This window comes from Schistocerca serialis, chromosome 7 (genome assembly GCF_023864345.2).
Source record: "Schistocerca serialis cubense isolate TAMUIC-IGC-003099 chromosome 7, iqSchSeri2.2, whole genome shotgun sequence".
NCBI lineage: Eukaryota > Metazoa > Arthropoda > Insecta > Orthoptera > Acrididae > Schistocerca > Schistocerca serialis.
In genome coordinates this window covers 165,411,167-165,420,962 of record NC_064644.1, presented here as the reverse complement: position 1 = coordinate 165,420,962, position 9,796 = coordinate 165,411,167, and the positions used below count along the sequence as shown (strand labels likewise).

Here is a 9,796-nt window from a genome sequence, read left to right as displayed (position 1 = left end):
GGTGGCCAGGATGTTATACCACGTGCTGTCCATGCCGACACATTCCTACTGAGATACACGACAGCCTAACGATGATTACGTGGTAGCACGCCATCTTGCTGGAAAAATTAATTCTGTGGCCATTTAACGTTGTAATTGGGGCTTTAGATAATGTTCAAGCACGTCCAGGTACGATATGCCAGTCGCAGCTGACTGACCAGAAGAGAATGGACTGTAAATCTTGTTACAGCTTACACAGCCAGTTTCGGTGAAATGATTGTACCGATTAATAACAGTTTGTCTCTGAGGTGGTGGCTTGGAGTATTCAGTCCTGAAACTTCCTGAACTGTAACTAATTTATAAATACGCTGTATACAGATTTTATTGTTCGCATTGTTTTGATAACGCGTTGCAAATGTTCCATGGCGATTTGGATAATTTGCCCACCTACATCTATAATCCACAAGCCACTTTACGGTGTGTGATAGAGGATACTTTGCGTGCCAGTGTCACCCCTCTTTTCCTGTTCCAGCAGCAAGAAAGTATTACTGGTAAACCTCCATGAGAGCTAGAATCCCTCAAATTCTACCCTAATGGTCTCCTCACGTGATGTACTCCGGAGGAAGTAATATATCGGTAACTCTTCAAGCAACGTACGTTCTCGTGACTTTTAACAGTAAGCCATCCCGTGATGCAGAACGCCTCTCTTGGAGCTTTTGCCACCAGAGCTGGCTGAGCATCTTCGTGATGCTTTCGTGCTTATTAAATGAACCTTTGACGAAATACGCCAGTCTATTTTGGATATTCTCTGTTCCCTCGTTGATCTCTGTCTGGTGCGGATACCAGTTGACAAGCAATATTCAAGTACTGGTCGAATTTTTTTGTGGGTGGACAACAATTCCTGAGACTTCGTCCAAGTAATCATAATCTGGCATCTGCCTTAGGTGCTGTTAGTTTTACGTAATCGTTCCACTTTAAATCACTCCATACGCGTACTCCTAGACATTTTATGGGTGTGACTGCTACCAATGATCGTTCTGCAATCTTACAGTCATACAATAATGCCTATTTAGCGCAGTACGTTTATGTTGAGGGTCAACTGCCACTCCTTGTAACAACTGTAGAGCCTCTGCGGATCTTGCTTTATTTCATGACCAATTTTCTGTCTTTGCGATCTCTCTGAATACAACAGCATCATTCGCGAAAACCCTTAGGAAATTTTCTACGTTTTTCGTTAGGTCATTTGTATAATTTATGAAACGTAATGGTCCAATAGCACTCCATTCGGGTACGCGCCAAAAATTCTTTCTGTCGAGAATGTTCTTTAGCTAAAAAGGCCACTTATCTGACTGACAAAAATGATTTGTTCTTATAATACACAGACATATGGAAAGCCTACACTGTCGATAAATATGAAAATAAATATTCAACAACTGTTTTCAGCAGTGAAAAAGTGAACTTTATTGAAGGAGTCATATACAGTTGTTTTCGACATTATTTGATACTCACACAGGAAAAACACTAATAATTGGATAAGTTTATACGTGTTGTTTGATGGGTGTTTTATGTAGACATTTTCTCTAGCAAAGAAACGTCGATGTTCTGAAATGTTTAAATGACACTTTCCCTATTGTTTCATTTATAAGTAGTTTACCATACATACTTCGTCAAATATCCCTTGTTTAGTTCTCTTTGGCTATTAACGGATTTTATCATTTCTAGTTCTTTAATTCTGATCCTGTGTTCCAACTGCTTGTATTACGGATGGTATCAAACAACCCTTCTTTCTCCGTGCGGTACTGGGCTAAGCGAACAGACGCTGTTTTGACGTTGGGTCTGATGTAAATACTCACGAGAGTGACAGCCACCATCGATTGTTCTGCAATCGTGCAATTAACGGATCTTTCTGCCTATTTAGCGCAGTACGTTACATCTGATTATGTTGACGGTCAGTTGCTACTCCTTGCACCAAGCATCGCCGGTCTGCGGGTCTACCTTCATTTCGTTGTGACCTGTCTGGATGCAACAGTATCATCCACGGAAAGCCTTACGAAATTTTCGACGTTTTCCATTGGGTCATTTGTATAATTTGTGAAACGTAATTTTCCAGTAACACTCCCTTGGGGTACGCTCGAAGATTTCTCTCTATCGACAGTGTTCAGCTAAAGAGGCCAGTTATCTAACAGACAAAAATGAGTAATGTTTATAAGAAACTGACATAGGGAAAGCCTACACTGTCGATAAATATGAATATAAATTTTCAATAATTGTTTTTCGCAGTGAAAAAATCAGCTTTATTGAAGGAGCAATATACAGTTGTGTTCGACATCATTTGATACTTGCAAAGGAAAAACACAGAGTGGATGAGGTACATAGGCTTCCTTTTTTAGTTTCTACATATTGTTTAATGTGTCTTTCATGAAATTTATGTATTTTCTCTAGCAAATAAATGTCAATGTTTTGAAATGTTTGGATGACACTTTTCCTATTGTTTCACTTATCAATAGTTTACCATACAAACTTCGTCAAATATCCACTGTGTAGTTTGCTTTGGCTGTTAACAAATTTTTTCATGGTTAGTTCTCTCATTCAGACACTATGTTCCAACTTCTTGCATTACGGATGGTATCAAACAACCTCTCCTTCGCCGTCCGGTACTGGGATAAGCAAACTGACGCTGTTTTGACGTTGCGTCTGATGTAATTACTCCACCATTTGCCTAACGTTGACGCTGTTACCGTTCCGCTGATGTACAGTGTGAGTTGGATTTTACGCAAGCGGTGACTTGTTTGTCATCACGAGGCTGAGTGTACCCTATTCTAGACCTTACCAGACAAAACAAAATCGGTGTTGTGTCTTTCGAAGTCGAAATCGGGACCCCTTAACATGGGTTAGGCAGTAACCAGCTACTCTCACTCTCAGAAAATTTGACGCAGCCACTCAAAAGGCACCTTAAACCATTGGGTTTTCCACATTTTAGATACTGATGAGTGATTAGCTGATGCAACGAGGGACGTTCCGAAAGGCAGTCTCGCCACTGTTTTTCACATGGAAACTTTATTTCCGAAAGCATATACCCTGTGGCTTACGTTATTTTTCGACGTAGTGGTCACTGACGCTGAGACATTTGTCATAGCGTGCAATCAGTTTGAAGAAATCATTCTGGTAAAACTCGGTGCCTGCGACGCAAGTAATTTTCGCACAACCCTGCTGCTCCATCTCAGCATTGCTTTGAAGGTGACGTCCAGAGAGTGAAGCTTTCAATGGACTTCGACCTTCAGCCTACAAATTCTGCCTTTCTTCTCTGAACATGTAACACCAGCGGCCAGCCATCAGACGAGACAAAATCTCTTCACCATACACAGTCTGTAGGCGGTCACGGATAATGGACATACAATTCCCACATATCCATTCACACCGGATTAACAGCACGCACTTGCATTGGTGATCACGTTGTCAGGAAATGTCCGTCTGTCACCGTGATATGAACTAGAATAACCTCGGGCACGTCGGTCTGCTGCTACTCTCTCTTCTTCGACGCTCTGCGCATGCGTCATCCGTCCTCTGCTGACGTCCTTTCCGTCACTGGACCAGCTGCAGGTGTGGATTCATAAGGCGCTTGTTTGTGTCACCTTGTGCTCCATCTTGTCTTTCAAAAACATAATGTAACTTATTTTCGCAACGTCCCTCGTAAATAATCGAGTGTTCGCAATATCTGAGAGACTCGTCGACGACTTCATTAGAGAGGAAGCCTTACCCTGTAGAGATGGATAATCGTATTGGGAACGAGTCCAGCATTCGTTTTACTTGGTTTGAGGAAACTGAGGAACATCTAGCCAACGGGGAGTTGAATCTTTATGTTCACACTATGTAGGACACAAAAGGAAGGCTGCTGAAGACAAGACCTTTCTCCTTCGATGTGTTACGTAACATGATGTTGGCATCGACTACTGAGAAGCTGAATGTGTCTAGCACCTGTTGTTTCTCCCACTCGTGTTGGGTAACGGGTGTCTCATGGTCACGACTGGAACTCGTCCAGTGCAACACTAACCAGTGCTCTCTCACAGTTGATGCCAAGGCCGTGTGTGCTACGTGAGCGCTGATTTTTTTTATGCTTTTTACTTAACACGCAGAACAGCTTATCCTAAACAGAGCGCAGACATCAGGCGATAGAACCTTTCCGTAAACGGCTCCTCAAAGGATGTCATATTCGTTTCCCAAGATGGAGGAGGGAGTAAGGTTGTTTCAGAAAAAGTAAACGCGCCAGAGAAGCAGTTCCTGTTCTGAGCAATGGGAGCATCAGTAAAGAGAAATCAGGAAAGATTCGAGCCATTTTGACCACAGAGACTTTGAAAGTGCGAATGACAGCATTTGTTGGAAACGAAAGCATGGGCTTGTAGCCCAGAAGGTGCGAATTCCAAATGTAATATATTTAGAAATGAATTTCTATTAATCATTAACAATTGCTTTCCAGGCTACAAAAAAGCGAATAAGGGTAAAAAAATAAAAAATCTAGAATGATAACTCATGAGTTAAAACATTATCACCACAGCCTACCACAGGACTGAATACGGTCTGGTGGCATTGCGGGCAAGTAATTCAGCAAGAAAGGTGTATAAGTGGAACAGAGAATATGGCAAACTATTCTAGTGACGATACGGTCGCAGATGGGAAAATCTGTCTCATGCAAAGCTTATCAGATTTCATGAAGCGTTTATTAACAAAACTGTCACAGTTGCAGTACATATGTTGGGCGACTCGTTTCAAACAAACTGGTTCATCCTCCAGCCTGACCTGCTGAGGGTGCGCTTATGGCAAGATCAGTCACTTTCAGTGAAGCCTCAGTAGGTCAGACTTGAGAATGAACCAAATTGCAAACATTTGTATTGCAACTGTCACAGATTTGTTAATAAACGCTTCACGTGATATTATAAAAAGGTAGCAGGTCCTGTATCAGTTAATGTTGACACTGAGAAAAAGAGAAGGTTGTTATAACCTGGTCTGCTGCTCCCATGATACTGTCGAAAGTGGTTCAAGGTCGGTGAAACCACGACTAGGTGACAACGTGTTGGACATCCACGCCGTAGCGCATAACACTTGTCAGAAGCTTCCCCCCACTGTAGAAAAGGAGAGGCGTCAATTTGTAACACCCCACCCGTCTCTTAGCTGGTTTTGGCGTGTGTTCACCCCAGGTAATTGACTAACAGATCAACAGAGAGTGCAAAACTGCCGCAATGTCGGATAACACAAAGAAAGTAATAAGGCCCTGTGACTCCTGATTGAACTGCGGTGGCAGTGTTGACATTAATTGGTTCATAATTGATCCCTTTTAATTAAAAAGGGGTGCACATTGATGTTATATTCAGCTATTGAACACCAGATGCAAATGTTGAACATAAATTAATTAAGAAAGTGACTTTGGATTTCAATTACTTGACTGAAAACAGATGCAGTCGATTAGCACAGATTTATTTTAACTCACGACCTTCAATCATGACATTACAAGACTCCTATCAGGCAGTGGTAATAAATTGCGTTTGCGCGGAGTAAAGTGCGACACTTAAAAGTAATTTCTATCGACTGACCCAGGCATAATGTGAAGTGCAAGAAGAATTCTACAATACATGGCCCATGAAACCCTCGTGGAAACTTTGCCGACGTGATCCAACAAATTAATCAGTGGCCGGAGCGGACGCAATATCACCGAATACAGCATGCCGGAGCGTCGTCGTCGTGTGGACGTCGGCCGACCTCGTGGTGCTGCAAGGCTGCGCTCGTCTATTCACTCCTAGCTATCTTCTTCAGTACATAGCTGAAACAAAACTTCCTATCTCCAAGCTCAACCGTTCCCTTTGCTAAGTCCTAAACTGCAGAGATGCTCACTCTTTCTCAGGCAAGCTGAGCCAAGAATGCCACGCCCGCACTCTAGGAAAGCTGGGAACGGGAGACCTCTGTGGAGACTTCTCACAGTCCGCTCTTCGCCCCGGTTTCCCCTCCAGCAAAATCAGTTACGCCAATTGCAGCACAAGTCGCGTTAATTATGCGTCGCTTCCGAATGCCTGCTCTGGGAAGTGAACAAATTCCCACAAAATTTCCCTTCCTCTCAACTTCTGCTATTTAGCTGCTCCAAGGCCACCCATCAAGGTTAGCATCTGCACAAACACCAAGTTTTCCGGAATTCTGACTCCCAGGAGAGTACTTCAAATTCCTTGGTCCTATGTTCCCATCGGAGGCCGGCGTATTTCCTTCTGTCGCTCTTCACCTGATTTAATTCAGACTCTGTGGACCGTGAATTCAGTGTGAAGTTGCTATAGTCACGAACACGCATATTTTGACCTCTGTTGACCGCTCCCCCATAGCTTTGCGCGGCTTTCTCACATGTTTTCCTGAAAACGGGACGACGGACATTTATCAGCAGGCGTACAAGTTCTCCGTCTGTTTCCCTGTACACCAGCATGGGGTCGGGGTCAACCACCCATGCTGTCACTCATCTTAAGGCGGCTGGAGGCCGCACCGCGTTACCGCTTTCTCAGAGCTTGGGGTGCCCTAAGCTGCCTATTGTCGCTTCCCTTCGCCGCTCCCCAGGTGCGCCACAGTCATTTCTGGGTACTTCCCTGGGATAAACTAGTCTCCAGTAAATCGATGTGTTTCCACAAAGTTTTCATTTCGTGTGAATTACTTTAAAATCATCACCCGACAATGATTATTCCAATATGTCCATACTATACCATCTACAAGATGCATTGTGCCTTGTCAGTCATTTTGTTCAGCCCTACTGTTCGCTCAACGTGAGTTAAGTGATCTTTAATGACTTCATGTAAGGGACATAGTTCTTGCCATCTTACAAATTTGAGGAAGATCTGACGACAGAGCACAATCCTGGTGCAAGCATAAATTCTTCGGAGCACAGCGTTTAGAAAACAATGTTGAACACGGGGCTCCACAACAGACAACTCACACGTGCTCACATATACAGACGGAAAAAAATTGTAAAATAAAATATAATTAATGTAGAGTAATAAAATTTCGGGAATACATTTCTCTAGGTAACATATGTGAGTGGTTAATATTGCAAGAACATAGGTTAATGTATGCGCGAGATAAGCCATTACTAATGTGCAGTGTTGGTACAGTACATTAAAACCGGTGCATACGCCACAATGTTAAATGCGAGCATGCAAACGTGCATGTATTGTGTTGTACAGGTGTCGGAAGTCAGTTTGTTCAATGGCATTCCACGCCTGTTGCACTTAGTCGGTCAATACAGGGACGGTTAATGCCGGTTGTGGATGACGCTGGATTTGTCGTCCCGTGATGTCCCATATGGGCTCGATTGGAGACTGATCTGGTGATCGAGCAGGTCAAGGCAACTTGTCGACACTCTCTGGAGCACGTTGGGTAACTACAGCGGTACGTGGGCGAGCGTCATTCTGTTCATGAATGGCAGCACAACAGGTCTAATCACCAGATTGACATACAAATTTGCAGGCAGATTGCATATAATAACCACGAAAATGTCCTTGTTGTCATACAAAAACACACCCGAGACTATTATAACATCAGATGAAGGTCGAGTGCCTCCAGCACGCATAGAGGTTGTATACAGCTCCTCAACTAGTCCTCTTCTAGCTAAGACACAGGCGTCACTAGCACCGAGGCAGAACCAGCTTTCATTAGAAAACACAACAGACTTCAATTCTGCCCTCCAATGAGCTCTTACTCGACAGAACTGAAGTCGCAAATAGTGGTGGTTTGGGGTCAGTGGAATGTACGCCACAGGGCGTCTGGCTCGGAGCTGTTGTTGAAATAACCGATTTGTAACAGTTCGTTGTGTCACTGTGGTGCCAACTGCTGCTCAGACTAATGATGCAGATGTATACGATGCGCTCAAGCTATACGCCGAACACGATAGTCTTCCCTCTCGGTAGTCCCGCGAGGGCACCCGGAACCCGCTGTTCTTGCCACAGTACACTCTCGTGACCACCGCTGCCAGCAACCACGTACAGTGGCTACATTCCCTCCAAGTCTTTTTGCAATATCGCTGAACGAACAACGAGCTTCTAGTAGCCCAATTACACGATCTCGTTCAAACTCATCGACGTGCTGGTAATTGCTTGTTTGTCATTTTAAAGGCATTCTTGATTAACATCAACTCACCATGCCCAATCTCGAAAATAAGTAACGCTCACGACCATTACAGAGAGTATTTAAAGCAAGCATGACTTGTATCGTCATAGTTATGCTAAAACTGAAAAAAACTAAACTCCTTCAGAACAGGCCATGAAGGCCCAACGGTACCAACCGGCCGCCGTGTCATCCTCAGCCCACAGGCGTCACTGGATGTGGATATGGAGGGGCATGTGGTTAGCACACCGCTCTCCCTGCCGTATGTCAGTTTCCGAGACCGGAGCCGCTACTTCTCAATCAAGTAGCTCCTCAGTTAGCATGAGAAGGGCTGAGTGCACCCCGCTTGCCAACAGCGCTCGGCAGACCGGATGGTCACCCATCCAAGTGCTAGCCCAGCCCAACAGCGCTTAACTTCGGTTATCTGACGGGAACCGGTGTTACCACTGCGGCAAGGCCGTTGGCCATAGTTATGCTACAAGCGTGAAATTTTAATAGACGTCATGTTTCAGACGTAGAAACACGTCTACCAACTTTCGTTTATGTCGTACAACTCTTTCTTAGTGCTGCGATTTTTTTCCGTCGACGTATTTGCCCAACGGCATTGTCATTTACGATTGCAGTGGTAATGCTCGAAATATGCACCGGGACACGGACGCAAGCCATTGGGGGCCGTGTTATGTTATGGGGGAAATTTACCTGGGCATCCATGGGACTTGTGATAGTACAGAAAGGCACCATGACAGCTAAGGACTACGTGATCATTATTTCGACCACCTGCAGTCCTTCATGCCTGATGTCTTCCCCGACGGCGATACCATCCTGTAGCAGAATAATTGTCCGTGTCACCAGGCCAGAATCATTCTTCAGTAGCTTGAGGAGCAGGACAGTGAACACACCTAGATATCCTAGCTACCAAATTCACCTGATCTAAGCCCAGTGGAACTCAGATCTAGGCTCAAAAACAACCAGCTCGTAATTTACGGGAATTGCGTTACTTGCGCGTAGATATGTGGTGATAGATACATCGGGAAACTTGTCGCAATCCTTGCCGCGCAGAATCGCTGCCGTTATGCTTTTCAAGGGTGGACCAACACGCTATTAAGTACTGGATGGTTATAATTAAAGCGCAGTTACTGACGGAGACCCAGTGTGGGCTATAAATTAATTATCGTATGGCTGCGAAACTAGGTAGATACACTTGTGCGCTAATGTGGAACCGATTTATTGTTGAAAGAAATTAGTTGCAATTTTGGCCACCAGGCGCAAATCTGGCAGTGTACAGCATCTCGTCGACGCTTCCAGTGCTCATACTGAGTAAACTGCGTAAGCAGCGGTTAAGAATAAGACCACCATTATGACTTTTTCAGATGTTTCACTTCTTCTGCCCACGTTCGTTCCTAATCCATTACGTATGAAAATATGTCTTTCTTCCATTCACACCACCAGATTTGCACCTGATGAGCAAAATTGGAACTCATTTTTTCCAGCGTAAAACGGTTCTTCATTAACGCATTTATGTCTACCACGTCACAGCCCACACTGGACCTCTGTGAGTAGCTCCACTTTAATTGTAACCATCCAGTAATTGGTTATAACGTTTTGGCTACCGAGTGTACATTCGTGTTCAGCATTACGTAAAGGACGCTACAGCTTGGAGTCACTATTGTATACCGAAGAGGCAAGGAATGGA

At 44.2% G+C, this 9,796-nt stretch overlaps 1 pseudogene; it reads right to left on the bottom strand.

Moving 5' to 3' along the window:
- Positions 1–8,450: 8,450 nt before the first annotated feature.
- Positions 8,451–8,568, bottom strand: LOC126413693 (5S ribosomal RNA; annotated as a pseudogene).
- Positions 8,569–9,796: the final 1,228 nt, after the last annotated feature.